The 15,342-nt window shown below is 33.9% G+C and overlaps 2 long non-coding RNA genes and 1 other non-coding gene across 3 annotated transcripts; all 3 read left to right on the top strand.

Moving 5' to 3' along the window:
* Positions 1–342: 342 nt before the first annotated feature.
* Positions 343–1,344, top strand: LOC141703640 (uncharacterized). The gene is made up of 2 exons (XR_012567625.1): positions 343–680; positions 789–1,344. It is a non-coding gene; the product is annotated as an uncharacterized LOC141703640 (long non-coding RNA).
* A 3,350-nt stretch (positions 1,345–4,694) lies between these two features.
* On the top strand, positions 4,695–4,801 carry LOC141703643 (small nucleolar RNA R71). The gene has a single exon (XR_012567627.1). It is a non-coding gene; the product is annotated as a small nucleolar RNA R71 (small nucleolar RNA).
* A 4,476-nt stretch (positions 4,802–9,277) lies between these two features.
* Positions 9,278–9,689, top strand: LOC141703638 (uncharacterized). The gene is made up of 3 exons (XR_012567623.1): positions 9,278–9,335; positions 9,414–9,460; positions 9,607–9,689. It is a non-coding gene; the product is annotated as an uncharacterized LOC141703638 (long non-coding RNA).
* Positions 9,690–15,342: the final 5,653 nt, after the last annotated feature.

The following is a 15,342-nucleotide window of genomic DNA, read 5'->3' on the forward strand; positions in this document are numbered from 1 at the left end:
TATACAATATACAGGATCGACACCCCAGACCCAGCAGACAAATATTATTAATCGACTTTTATCATGTAAAACCTTGAACTTTACAAAAAACACAAAAACACCATAAAAAAACACTTGACTTCTATTAATAATTATATGCACAAAAAACACCATCAATAACAATAAGTCAGCTCAATAAAATTGCATAAAAGCAAGGGTCTAATTTGTGCCCTAGATAAACCCTCATTTGAATTGAAAGTGATCAGGGAATAGAGGGCGGCAATTTTGTCATTTGCATCACCAGTTGTCATGGCATGCCCTTAGACGACAATATTGTTCAAACTATGACCCCTATTGAAAGACAACAGTACGTGACTGCTTTGATGTCAGCCAACCCTGTCACTAGCCCAGATAGAGTAGTATAAATAAGCATGTCCACAATACTGAAATTCCCATCAAAACAACATATAAACACCTTTTAGTTTTTCCTCATTTTCAAGTTGGAAACTCATCAATGGCCTCCCTTAACAGCTCTGTCTTCCTCAGCCTCTTGGTTTTGATTTCCGCATTCATGGCGGCTCCGTCCTCTGTTGAAGCTCAAAGCCTTTTACCGACCGTTACCATCACAGCCAGCGGGGTCGTCTCTTGTGCCGTCAATACCACCCTTCCCATGAATGGGACTATGCCCCCACCTTTCCCTAGTGAGTACACATATAATATGCAGTGCACTTCAACTATAATTTATATATAGATAAAAGACCAATATTTAATTTGTATGTCGTTGTTAACGCACGTACTTGAACATGCAGATGCGTCGGTGGAACTGCGCTGCGGAAATACAACTTTGGCAAATACAACAACAAATGCACAAGGGGGTTTTACCTTGATTATCCGTTCTGTACTAAGCCTTTTAACCAACATTATTTCTCTGTTGTTTGGCTCTGGCCAATGTAGAGTAGTTGTTACCACCCCTCTGTCTAACTGCAACACCACCCTCCCCGCCGTTGGAAATCTTGTAGCTACCGTAACTGGGATCGTAGCTAACTCGTTGAATGGTGTCACCATGATCCTTGGTCCTTTCCGGTTGATTTAAACATCTAAGATGTATTTAATATACATCACTTAATAGATGTAATGAATAAAACAAATAATATTGATGGATGCATGTAGCATTCTATCAAAATAAATGTACTACGTACTTTACTATTTGTATCAGTGTGTTTGTTCTTCGCCAAGCTTTGTGTTATAAGAGAGATCACCACAGAATAAAGTGTGCTCGGGAAGGTATCTATAACCTCCCTCTTTGTAATAATTGATCCCTCGAGTAATTTATATACAAGTCAGGTTGTGTGCTATGGTTTTTCAGAGCCTATTTTATATGCATTAGGTACCTTCATTTGCTGCTTTTATATTCAACAGTTCTATAACAAATTAATATTATTATAATAGTTACAGATTCTTATTTTAATAGTAATGGTTGTCAGCAGCACTGTGTACCACTTTTACAGCAAGGACAACTCGAGGTTGTTCACATATAATCAAGCAGAATAATTGTCAAAATCAAGTTTTACATTAATAGTTCATACATATTTTTTACTAGACTATTGTTGAAGGAGTACTCCCTCCATCCCTAGCATATGTAGTAGATGTGATTATTTTAAAAATTATAAAAATTTAACTATTTTTGAAAAATTTTGAAATATAAATAATTGGTAGTGACATAAAAAAAAGTGTAAACAAATGGGAAGTAAGGGAGTATATTTTATATTTTTACACATAACATTGAGATCAAATAATGGTATTTATCTTATAACCATATACACACTCATACTCTACATTTTTCTTATAGTCTATATCATTTTAATTTTTAAGTCAGAGTTTTGAGAACATATCCAATATTATTTTAAATTATTGAGACACTTTAGAAATCGTAAGTTACCTTTCAAATTGTCGATGTCAAAATTTTTAATATATATATATATATCTATAATTAATGCAAATTACAAGTTTTATTTGAGGGTACTTTAAACAATGTCAAGAATGGTGATAACAATACGTTTGATAGTTCTTTTTACGTGATAAAAATATGTTTGATAGTTCTTTTATAAAAAAAACTAAGTGTTGAATTTATAAATATAACAGGTTAAACATCAAGTAAGTCACTTACTGCGTGCAAATGTATCAAGTAAGTCACTGATTACAAAACTGACTCAGATGAGTCACTAATTTAAAAATTTGTATCAAAAATATCACTCTATCATTAGTCGAAATGGACAAGTGAAGGTAGTTTTCTCCTGATCTTTTGGAGCGATACAAATTTGATTGTAACCCGAATAGCCATCCAGAAGACAATAGTACTCATGACCGGCCAACCTGTCGAGCATCTAATCAATGAAGGGCAAAGGGAAGTGATCCTTCCTAGTGGCTTTGTTCAGCTTTCTGTAGTCCATGCAAACTCTCCACCCCGTGATTGTCCTTGTAGGAATAAGCTCATTCTTCTCATTTGCTACCACAGTAATTCCACCTTTCTTCGGCACACATTGAACCGGGCTTACCCATGAACTATCAGAAATAGGGTAGATGATCCCTGCATCTAGCCACTTAAGAATTTCCTTCTTCACTACTTCCTTCATGATATGATTAAGTCTTCTTTGCTGCTCGACCGTAGGCTTGCTACCTTCCTTTAACAGAATTTTATGCATGCAATAAGAAGGGCTGATTCCCTTAATGTCTTCTATAGTCCATCCAATTGCCGATTTGAACTCTCTCAGAATCCTCAAAAGCTTTTCCTCGTCACTACTTGAAAGGTTAGATGCAATAATAACAGGCATAGTAGATACATCACCTAAAAACGCATACCTCAAATGCTCAGGTAAAGGCTTAAGCTCAAGAGTGGGAGCTTCCTCAATAGAAGGCTTGAGGCGTTTTGGAGATTTGTTCAATTCCTCCATTGCAAGAGATTCAAAAGGCATATAAATCTTCCTTTTCCAAGGAGAAACATTCAAATATTACAATTGTTCTTCCCCTTCATCATCTTCACTATCTGAATTCCCCAACAAGGCTTTCTCTAAGGCATCAGACCTTAGCAATTGATCAAGTTCCGATGTTACCACCGAGTCGACCAACTCCATTTTTAAGCACTCCTTATTATCAGTAGGGAATTTCATAGCATTGAACATATTAAAAGTGACATCCTGATCCAGAACTCGCATGGTGAGCTCACCCTTCTGCACATCTATCAAGGTGCGGCCTGTCGCCAGAAAAGGTCTTCCCAAGATTATGGGAATCTTCTTATCCTCCTCGAAATCAAGAATTACAAAATCAGCAGGGAAGATGAGTTTATCAACCTTGACCAAGACATCCTCCATGATACCTCACGGATATATAATAGAACGGTCGGCCAACTGCAAGGTCATATAAGTCGGTTTGGGATCAGGTAAGTCCAACTGCTTGAAGATTGACAAGGGCATCAAATTAATGCTAGCTCCCAAGTCACATAAGCATCTGTCAAAAGACACTTTTCCAATAGTGCACAGAATAGTAAAGCTTCCTGGATCTTTAAGCTTCGGAGGCACTTCTGTTGCAGCACAACACTGCATTCCTCCGTGATAGCGACTGTCTCTAAATCATCTAGCTTCACCTTCCGAGAAAGAATACCTTTCATAAACTTTGCATAAATAGGCATCTGCTCAAGAGCCTCGGCAAAAGGTATGTTGATATGAAGTTTCTTGAACACCTCCAGAAACTTCTCGAATTGCTTATCTAGCTTTTTCTTCTGTAGCCGCTTGGGAAAAGGTGGTGGAGGATAGATCTGTTTCTCCCATGTATTACTCTCAGGCGGAGTGTGCTCAATAGTAGTTTTCCTTGGTTCCACATCTTTCTCATGTTGCTCGATCTCTTTCTCAGCCTCAGCTTCTACAGTCAACTCTTGAGTTTGTTCGGGATTCGCAACCTTTCCAGACCTTAAAGTGATTGCCTTTACCTGTTCTTTAGCTTCTTTCCTTCCTGGCACTTCAGTGTCACTAGGTAGTGTACCGGGCTGATAATTTAGCAAGGCATTGACAATTTGCCCAATTTAATTTTCCAAGGTCTTTATAGAAACAACTTGACTTTTGCACATAAGCTTCAACTCCTATAATTCAGATTTTTCATTAGCTTGTTACAACTGGAGTTGCTGTCTAGGTGCATACCGTGGTTGCTAAAAACCAGGAGGGTTATACTGCTTAGCTGGGTATTGCTGATAAGGGTGTTGAACCGCATTCTGAGCATTACTCCAACTGAAATTCGGATGATTGTAGTTGTTGGGATGATAGGTGGATGGCACTGGTTGCTGCGATCGCTGGAAGTTGCTCACGAACTGAGCTGATTCACTAGAAATTATGCACTGATCAGTATCATGGGCACCATCACATAGCTCATAGACAGTAGCGATTTGATTAACTCCATAATTAGCCAAAGTGTCCACCTTCATCATCAAAGCCTTAAGTTGAGCAGCGATAGCAGTTACTGCGTCCAACTCCAGAATTCCTGCAACTTTCCCTTGTATTAGTCTCTGGGAAGGATTCTGGTACTCATTAGCAGCCATCAGTTCAATAAGTTGATAAGCTTCATCGTAGCTTTTAGCCCACAGGGCTCCTCCTAATGCTGCATCAAGCATGGGTCTAGACGTAGCACCCAATCTATTGTAGAAATAGTTGATAATCATCCAATCAGGCATGCCATGGTGTGGGAACTTCCTTAGCATCTCCTTATATCGATCCCAAGCCTCACACAGAGATTCTCCTGTTTGCTGAGCAAACTGGGTAAGAGCATTCGTGATTACAGCAGTCTTCGCCATGTGGAAGAATTTAGTTAAAAACTTTTGCGCGAGATCCTCCCAAGTGGTGATAGATCCTGCTGGCAAAGAGTGTAACCAACACTTATCCTTGTCCCTCAGGGAGAATGGGAAAAGGCGTAACTTGATAGCATCTTCGGTCTCATCATTGAATTTGAAAGTGTCGCATATCTCGATGAAATCACTGATGTGCATGTTGGGGTCTTTAGTAGGAGAATTCCCAAACTGAACTGAGTTCTGTATCATCTGAATCGTGCTTGACTTGATCTCAAAAGTTTTAGCCCTGATGGCTGGTCTGATGATGCTTGACTGAATGTCATTAATCTTAGGCTGAGAGTAGTCCATCAAAGCCTTCGGATTTTCCGCTTGATCACCCATCTCTACTAAAGCTGGTTCTTCAACTTTCTATTCTTCTTCAAACTTCTTTTCTTCCTCAAAATCTTCCTTACAAACTACCACAAGTTCTTCCTCGGCTTTATCCAGTGTTCTCTTACGAGTACGCGAACATGTATGCATACACCCTCGCTAGAACACCTGAAATAAAACAAGGAAACAGATAAGTAACAATATCTGAGTCAATGAACTTTAACGACCACTGATGGAAATCACATAAACTATCAATTAACACTACAGTCCCAGGCAGCGGTGCCAAAAACTTGTTAGTCGCTAAACACGCGCTAATAATACACGCAAGTATACGAGTTCACAAGTAGTATAGAATCTTTTCTAGTTCGTTCCCACAGAGACTGTATAGGTTAACTAATTAATTTACGCACTTAAGCAACAATGTATGGTTATTATTCAATGCTAAGACGATAACAAATTGAGATTATTTATAACTAATACTTACGCTAACTATTTTAACTACGAGAATAAGATTGACTGAATTAATATATATGACAACATGAGATTCTAACTTCATTAGATACTTCATTCAATAGCCTTATTGTTCTCAACCTTAACATGCAATGGTGATGACACTAATCAGACTACACGAAACTGATAAACGCCAACTTTCGTTGCACGAGTACCATACTACCAGACATCCACAAAAGAGATAGAAGCTGAATAGACACCAATTATATTGAGACCCTATATGTTTATAGAATTTGACAATATAACGGTTTAAACACAAGTTATCTATCTTGATTATATAGGGAAAACAAGATGGTTAAAATTACCTACAATTCATGCATATCAAATACATGAACGTATGCTAGCATGACAAGTTCTAAAGCCTTAAATTACTTTCACTTCATTAAGAATTAACACACTATCTTATAAGTTCACGACGCTCATAAGATGAATACGCACAACCAATACTAGGATATCATACAATCACCACATGCTAAGGCATTAAACAATTTAAATAAAGAAATCCATAAATAAATCCGCTAGAACCCCACGATAACGACTAGCCCATAATCAGACTCATCATCAACGTGGGTTCCAATGAAAGCATGGTATATCAAACATAGTCTTTATAACGAATAATTAAAACCAAGTACAAACAAGAGTATAGGTTCAACAAAACAAGAAACAAGCATCCAAGATTACAACTCAAAATAAAGATTCACAAGAATAAACTAGATCGTCTTCGCCTTTGTTGAATTGTGTTATAGGTCTCTTGCTGTCTTCACCTTGTGCTCTGGTAAGTCTCCTTATTAAAAAACGATCTTGAGTTATCAATATATAGCAGTCCAATCAACCCAGGAGTCCAGAAAATAGAATTGTAATAGAATCAAAATTTTATTATCCCAACACGGCGCGGCACGCGGGTGCGCGCTTGTTCAGCGTGGGCGCGCTGGGCTTCTGCCAGAAATAACTTCTTTTCTTTTTCTTTATCCTGCAGCTTCGAGCCGGCTTTTAACGAACTTTTATTCCAACACCACCTAGACACCATATTAGCACCAAAACTATGCTAATTCACCTGATTCATAGATTAATGCCTAAAATGCAAAAACACTAGAAAACACGTTAAAACACTTAACAACTTGAGTACAAATGCACCAATCCAAAGCTTATTAGAGCATTATAGAGTGTCATAAATGCCACTCAACACTCTTCATAGTGGAGAACCATTGATGGAAAGTTCCCAGAATTTGGTCAAGAAGCTAGAAATCTTTGACTAGGACTTTGTGCATATGGCATAAACCCATATTGCACTATAAGCTCTCAACTTAGCACCTGGCCAGTTCTTCTAACAATTTATAACTTGCCTCATTGGTTTTGCATGAAACGCAAGTAGATCATGTTGACATTGCTAATCCCCGGTCCTAAAGAAGCCGGAAATAATATATATGTATATCTTTAGCCACTTATTGAAGATCTAAAGTTATTGTGGGATCAAGGCAAGAGGGTGTATGATGCATACAAGCAAGCAGATTTTACCATGCGTGCCATGATTTTTTGCACCATAAGTGATTTTCATGGCTATGGAAACCTTTCATGGTACAGTATTAAAGGAGCTAATGCATGTTCGATTTGTGAAGATGCTACTATTGACATTTGTCTAAAAAATTGCAAAAAAAATGTATACATGGGTCATTGTACATTTCTTCCCCTTGCTCACCCTTATCGTAAGAGGAAAAGATCTTTTGATGGGACTATCGAGACTCGAGTGGCTCGTTTGCCTTTAACCGGGAAGAAGGTGTTTGAACGAGTTAAAAATATTGATGTTGTACTTGGGAAACTGTATAAAAAGCCAACCACTAGTAGCATTTGGAATAAAAGATCTATATTTTGGGATCTTCCATATTGAGAGCACTTGCAAGTTAGACACTATCTTGATTTTATGCATATCGAAAAAAATGTTTGTGAAAGCATTACCGGAACACTTTTGAATATACCTGGTAAGACAAAGGATGGGGTGAAAGCCAGATTAGACCTGCAAGAGATGGGTGTACGAACATAGTTAACAGTAAAACAATCTGGTAAACGTGCATATCTACCTCCAGCGTGTTATACATTATCAAGGAAAGAGAAAATTAGCTTTTGTGAGTGTTTATCTGGCGTGAAAGTTCCATCTGGATATTCCTCAAACCCTAAAAACTTTGTCTCAATGAAAGATTTGAAGCTGGTCGGTATGAAGTCACATGATTGTCACATGTTAATGTAACATCTACTACCGATTGCAATTCGAGGCATATCTAAACTCCAAGGTTAAATATTAATTCTTAATTTACAAAGAGGATTCTAGCTGTTTGACATATTTTATTTGTATATATGCTAATTTATGCATTTCAGGCTACAACACTTTGTTGTCTTTGGGTGATACATCTGGAGAAAGGGAGAGTTATTGCATCAAGGGGGACTGTTTTTCCATTAAATAGTGGGGGGGGGGGTAATATGATTCATAATAGCCCGATTGTGCCTCACAATGTCAAAGTATCAGTTGATGATGTTGTAGCTGAATATCAACTAACTCCACTTCCTGTGCCATGTGATGAACATGAGACGGTAGGAAATGCAGTGGGTAGCTTTGTTTAATGGCCGAAGGATCTTGTGACATTAGGACAGGTATATGTCTTGTGAGGTGAAAGTTTATTCAAGAATTTTGTTCTCTCGTTTAATTGCAGTTTTTCATATTTGTAATTGTCTTTGACTATAGGAGCCGATATTATTGGAGAAGAATAAGGAGGGACTAGCCTCAAGAAAAATGTTTAGGTGCCAAAAAAAGTTGAAAGCAAAGGTTCAGTGACTCCTCTAAAGAAAACCACACCATTGCTTGATGATGACATACACTCAAGTGAGCATTGTCGATCTCTACGTTTCTTGCTTAATAAGAGGCCTTCCACTAAAAAAAGTGAGGTATTTAAGTATGAAGAAAATGGAGAGGATCCAATATACATCACGCCTGAAGATGTTGATCAATTTGAAAATGAGTTGGTTAAACATATCCATTTTGGAAAAATTTCTAAAGTAAGAACAAGTTTTTTCTTCCTTAATTACTTTAAAATCTATCAACACACATTCTTATTCTGATATGTAATTTTTGTAGGTACTTTAGCACTTTGTGCAAAGATATATTTGGATTCATGTTGCCATCTAGATTAGCCATAACACATAATCGTGACTATCAATGTCAACAGGAAGCAGCTGATTACATGACAAATATTTTGGAAGAAAATAAAAATAAACCTTTTATCCTAGCACCATACATCCAAGAATAAGAACAAAATAAGTCTCTATCACTAATTTTATTACTAGTGTAATCCAAAATATTTATTACATATATTTGTATCATTGTAGCAACCATTCGATGTTGCTCCTCTTTTGTCTCAAAAAAAGTGCTATATATGTGTTTGATCCATTGAAACGAGAACGGAAAATACGCTTGACAACACCTTCCCGGATGTAAGTTAAATATGAATTTTAGTTTTGCATAACGTATGGTTCTAATTTCATAATAAATGTGAATATTGATGTATGCTTAATTCACAGGACGTTTAAATTATACGTACAAGAAGGTGGATTAATGAATAATAGAAAAGAATTTCTCTGACATCATTCTGAGGTTCAGGTATTACTTGTTTACATGTTTGATCTTTTTTTTGCTTATTTATACAGAACTTGAAAAATGATGTTGCTTTATGCGTAGTGTCCTCAACAAGAAGGAGGCACGGAGTGTGATTTTTTCGTTATGAGGTACATGCACGACATAATCATGCTTTCTTAAAAAAATTTCACCACAAATTGGAAAGTGGTAAGAAAAAATAATCTCAACATTATTTTACAAATATTGATCAAGTAGAGATTTTTTTAATACTTTATCTTTCATATATATTTTGAAGGGTCTTGGTTCAAGGAACTATACCAAAAAGGAAATTAAAGAGATACGAGAGCTTTGGGCACAATTTTTTACTTTAGAATGTTTGTAACAAGTAATTTTTTGAAACTTTTAGATCCTCTATTTGTGCTATAAGTACTTGGTAGAAGCATATAACCATTTTATAATTGGATGTGTTGGTTGATTTTATTTGTTTACAATATGTGTAAAGAAGCATAAAACCATATTTTACCTTGCTATTTCAAACATTTAATTGAAATATATAACCTTTGTGTTGGTTATAATTTGCATGATTGTGAATTTAATATTTTTTGAAAATTTCAGAGAAAAATGAGGACAGATGGTCAAGCATTTAAAAGCATCTCATGTTCGTGTTGAAAGACAAGATGTAGTTTTGTGATCTCGATTTGCAGAAAGAAAAGAGGGACTTGAAGATTTTGAAGTATGTGTTATTTTATATGTAAGGGAACCATAATAGAAAGAGTTGGATGGTATTTGTAATTAAATATATACTTTTCTTTCAAGTGCCATTGCAAAATTTTCTAAATTTATTGTAATATATAATTTTAAGTTGTACAATTTAATTTTCCGTTATACTGTATTTTTGGGATATTAGTATTAATTGTATAATGAAACAAGTTTATAGAAAATATTTAAAATATCAATAGAAAACAGGGAAAAAATTAATTTTTTTGTGACAAAAAGCGTCGGCATTATTGCGACCCGACGCTACTAATGAGAAGCAAGTGCGTTGACATTTCTGCTAACTGATGCATTTGGTGAGAAGCAATAGCGTCGGTTAAATAACACGACGTATATCATGAACAACTGATGCATCGACATATTAGTGAACAGACGCAACAGGTGAGAACCAACAACGTCGGCATTTAAGCTGATCGATGCAATTCATCAAACCAAGAGCGTCGACATTTTGTCCAACCGACGTGTATCAAGGCAATAAATAGCTTCGGTTATATATATAACACCGATGCCATAAGTCAACCTATAGCGTCGGTTGATGACCCTACGACATGTGTCTCTTAACCGACGCAATTAATGTTTGTGTGTCGCTTGTTTAACCGACGCTGTAGGTCCATACATATAGCGTCCCCCACACTTACTTCGCCACTTGACCGACACCTTAGTGCTGTTTTGACCGACGCTAAAAGTCCAGTCTGTACTAGTGAATAATGAAAAAATTATTATGTTTAACGAGATAAATAAATAATATAAGTATATGATATTAAATTTGTGAATAATGAAAGAGCGATAATGTTTAACGAGAGAAATGCTTTTCAAACTTCTTAATCTATTACATTTATTTATTATTAATAATTTCGAAAGGACGAATATCGAAAAAAAATACAAAATGAAAGAAGTAAAATATTATTTTAGAAGGCTGCTACGAATCGCGGCTTAGTAAACTAGTTCAATTTGTAATAGATGTCATAAGTACTTTCTTTAAAAAAACAAAAAAAGATGTAAATCTCTTTTCCCCACTTTCCCTTACTTAGTCAAATTTTACCATTTTTATTTTTATTTCCCCCTATTTTAGACATATTATTTTCCCCGCTCCTCACACTCCCTCACCATACTTTCCCATTTAAATTTTCAAAAACTCTCAATAAAGAACCCTAAATTTAAACGCCCAAAATAAAACCATATATTCTTAATCTTGCAATTAGTTCAAATCCCAATTAGGTTGAACCCTAGCTTAAAGAGGCTTAAGAGGTCGCAAAGGACTTTCAAATTTTAATTTGTTGCAAATGAGGCTTTAGATGTTGCAAAGGAGGCTTCATCCATATCGATTCTCCTCAAATAAGTAAGTATTTTTCTAAATTTATAATAATTTTTAAATCTAACAATTTTAAAATTTCATAACCACACCTTCATTGGATTATTTTTAACTACTTAATTTAATAGTTATTATTTATTATACATTTTGATCATGTTCAATTTTTTTTTACAAGTATCAATTTAATATCTAATATTTTAATTTAGATCTGTATTTCACACGAGTTTTGAGCTACAATCCTCTACAAATACTAATTTGATATTTTTAATCTCAGACCCGTATTTCATACGGGTTATCAAATAGGATTTATAATTATCGTTTAAGCGATCAACTATAATTGCAATCTAATAGAAAATTTCATCACGAAATCAAAATCAACACTTAAAATAAAGGAGAGAACAAATAATCTCTCACCAAGGATAGGGGCGTAATTAAAGTCGAGTCGAGGGTGCTTATCATATTCGAGTTCGAGCTTTAACTTAATCGAGTCGAGCCCAAAATAATTGAACCTGCAATTTATGTTCCAACTCGACCAGTAAAATAAATGAGTCGAGTTCGAGTTGTTCGCAAGTTTTTTATCGAGTTTTCGAGCTTATTGAGTTTTTAACGAGTTTTCGAGCTTACCAATCTTTCGAGCCTATTAGGTTTATTATTGAGTTTTCAAGTTTTCGAGTTTTGGATTCGATTTTCATGAAACTTATTTAATTATATTATCTTTTTTTAGTTCAACATAAATTATCACTCTATTTAAAATTATTTCAGAATAACACACTTAATATTTTCAGTACTCTACCTTTTCAATCAATTAAATAACATTTTAATATAATTTATTCATTCATATTTTACAGATGCATTTTATTTTAATTACGAATTAAACATCTTAAATAATATACGATGATAATAAAAATATTAAATTGTACTCCCTTCGGCCCTCCATTTTTTTACATTGGGGGACAGTGTTCGACACACATTTTAATTATGCTCCCATAAAATATAATTTCATAAATTATTTTAATATTTTTTTCTTTTAAACTAAAATATTATGTTTAAATTTTTATACAAAATAAGATTTTTTTTAAAAATATATTATGGAATTGTAGATTAGAGTAACCTTAAAATATTGCGGAAAATTTTCTGCATTTAAAAAAAATTTAGTTGCAAAAGTGGGTGAAAATTTCCCGCCTTTATGAAAATTATAATTTCAAATAAATTCGGTTGTTTTTATCTAATATGATTGTGTTCGGTTGTATTTAGTACTTTCCGATTTTTTTTTAAAAATTATTTGAAGATTAGAATATATTTGGTTTGCTATTTTAACAGTCAATTAGTATTTTAATCAGTACTTCTGAAAAACCGGTTGTATTTAGTTAAATACAACTGGAAACGGTTCTATTTAATTAAATACAACCAATTTTCATCCGGTTGTACTTACCCATTTTTTTGTAGTGAAAGTCAAGTTTTACATTAATAGTTCATACATATTTTTTACTCGACTAACCTTAAAATAGTATCTTTTATATTTTTACACGTAACATCGAGATCAAATAATAGTATTTATTTTATAACCATATACACACTCATACTCTACATTTTTCTTATAGTCTATATCATTTTGATTTTTAAGTCGAGTTTTGAGAACATATCCAATATTATTTTAAATTATTGAGACACTTTAGAAATCGTAAGTTAACTTTTAAATTATTTATGTCAAAATTTTATAATTTTTTTAATTTTTTATATATGTATAACTATAATTATTGTAAATTACAAGTTTAATTTGATGGCACTTTTAAAAATGTCAAGAATGGTGATAACAATACGTTTGATAGTTCTTTTTATCGTGATAAAAAAATGTTTGATAGTTCTTTTATAAAAAAAACTAAGTGTTAATTTATAAATATAAAAAATTATAAATTATTAATAAATGATGAAAAAAATGTACTAGTGAAAACATTAAAGTGATTAATAATAATTTTATTTTGTAATCACTACTAAAAACAGTTTAAACGGCCGGAATTGGTGGTTTTATGGCAAATAGGTCTGTTAAAAAGCTAAAACCATCCACTTTATGTGATCGGTTTAAGCCTGGTTGGTTATAACATTTGATCCAGTTTAACCCTCTTAATTGACCAAAAGATGGTTGCTTACGTCCCACCTAAATTTCTACAATGTGTGGTCAGTTTTATTCTGTTTTGCTGTAGGGAATCTAGATAAATATTATACAAGCCTAGTTGAGTTAGCTGAGTTCGAGCCGATCTCAAAGTTATTTAGAGTTTAACTAGCATTGTGAGCCAACAAACAAAATGCTCGACACAGCTCATTTATGATCATTGAAACTAATTTTCATGTTCAATATCAGCTCCTTTAAAAAAACGAACCTATTTCACTTAAACAAGGTGTTCCTGAATTTTCATGAACAGCAGACATCACTTGCAACCATGAATTAATATTTATCTCTCTCAATCTCTCTGTTGTTCTTGTGTAAATAAAAACATTCTTTAGTAGCACTGTATAGATTCATTTCAAATGTTAATAGCAAAATCTTATTATTGATCCCTTCCATAAATAATGTTTAATATATATATTTTTTACAATCATACAAGCTTATACAGCCAAACAGCAAACTGTGTGTGGGGGGAGAGTTTAATTTTTTATGTATATGTAGTCTAATTCCCTATAGCATGCAGAAGACAACGAGTGATTTGTGGGTTAATTAGCGATTTCCATGGATATTGTTAACAATCTTAGATGAATATTATGTTCATCAACTTGCATGCATTCATCTGCTTGCTGTGTGTTAGTTGTTACGTTTGACTATATATACTAAGCGTGGTATGGTTAAAGTTCAGTAGTGTGGCTGTGGCCCGGGGGATTATTAAGCAATATAGGGAATACTTTCAACTGGTTTTTTCCTCTTTTTTAACAGTTGCGATACATATATATGAAGCTGACTTTCTAGCCTGTAGCTTGAAGACCACCACCATTATATGAGTCTCAATATATTAGAATATTAAATATTGTGAATTTATGTGAATCATGCGAATATATCTGTTGCATATTCAGTTATATACTTCTAGATATAACTACTTCCACTGTTTTATTTTACTTTTACGTACACCCGTATAGATTTAGATGGCTAGTTAAAAATATAATTTTTAAAATTTCCTTTTTTATAAATTAAAATATTTGTTGACTATTTTTGTTTATAAAGTAGTACTCCCTCCATCCCTTCCAAATGTTTACATTTAGGTTGGGCACAAGTTTAAAAAAAATGATAAGCTTGTGTGCTATGGTTTTTCTGAGCCTATTTTATATGCATTCCGTACGTTAATCTGCTGAAGCACTGTGTACAACTTTTACAGCAAGGACAACTAGAGTTTGTTCACAAATATTCAAGAAAAATAATTGTCAAAGTCAAGTTTTACATTAATTACATTATCATTATATGCATTTCCAATGTTAATTTTACTTTGCGTTCCTTCATTTCAGTTTAACACAAATTGGGTTAATAACTTTATGCAATATATATGTATCTTTTAGCTTTATATACTCTTACCGTAACCATCTTTTAGCCAAGTTATAGTCAATTTTGATCGTAGAGTAACGATTGAATAGGAATAAAAAAATGTTTTATCTCTGTTTTACCCTTAATCAAGTGTTACTTAACGGTTAAAATTAACAGAAAATCGGTCCACGAGTGGTTAAGGATATAGAAACCTAAGGGATGCATAGAGAATGTAATTAAAGTTCTTAAGCCAAGCCGCATGATGTTAAAATCAAAGAGATGCAAAGTGAAATTAACTATCCTAAATAAAATTTAGTATTGCGCATCTTTTACATCACTCCCCCAAAAACAACGATTACGATGAAAGAGGGGGTTTATATAGCAAACAACCAAATAAATAATAAAAAAAAACATTCTAACAAAAAACTATTATATTAATA

This window comes from Apium graveolens, unplaced genomic scaffold (assembly GCF_009905375.1).
Source record: "Apium graveolens cultivar Ventura unplaced genomic scaffold, ASM990537v1 ctg6904, whole genome shotgun sequence".
In the NCBI taxonomy this organism is placed as follows: Eukaryota; Viridiplantae; Streptophyta; class Magnoliopsida; order Apiales; family Apiaceae; genus Apium; species Apium graveolens.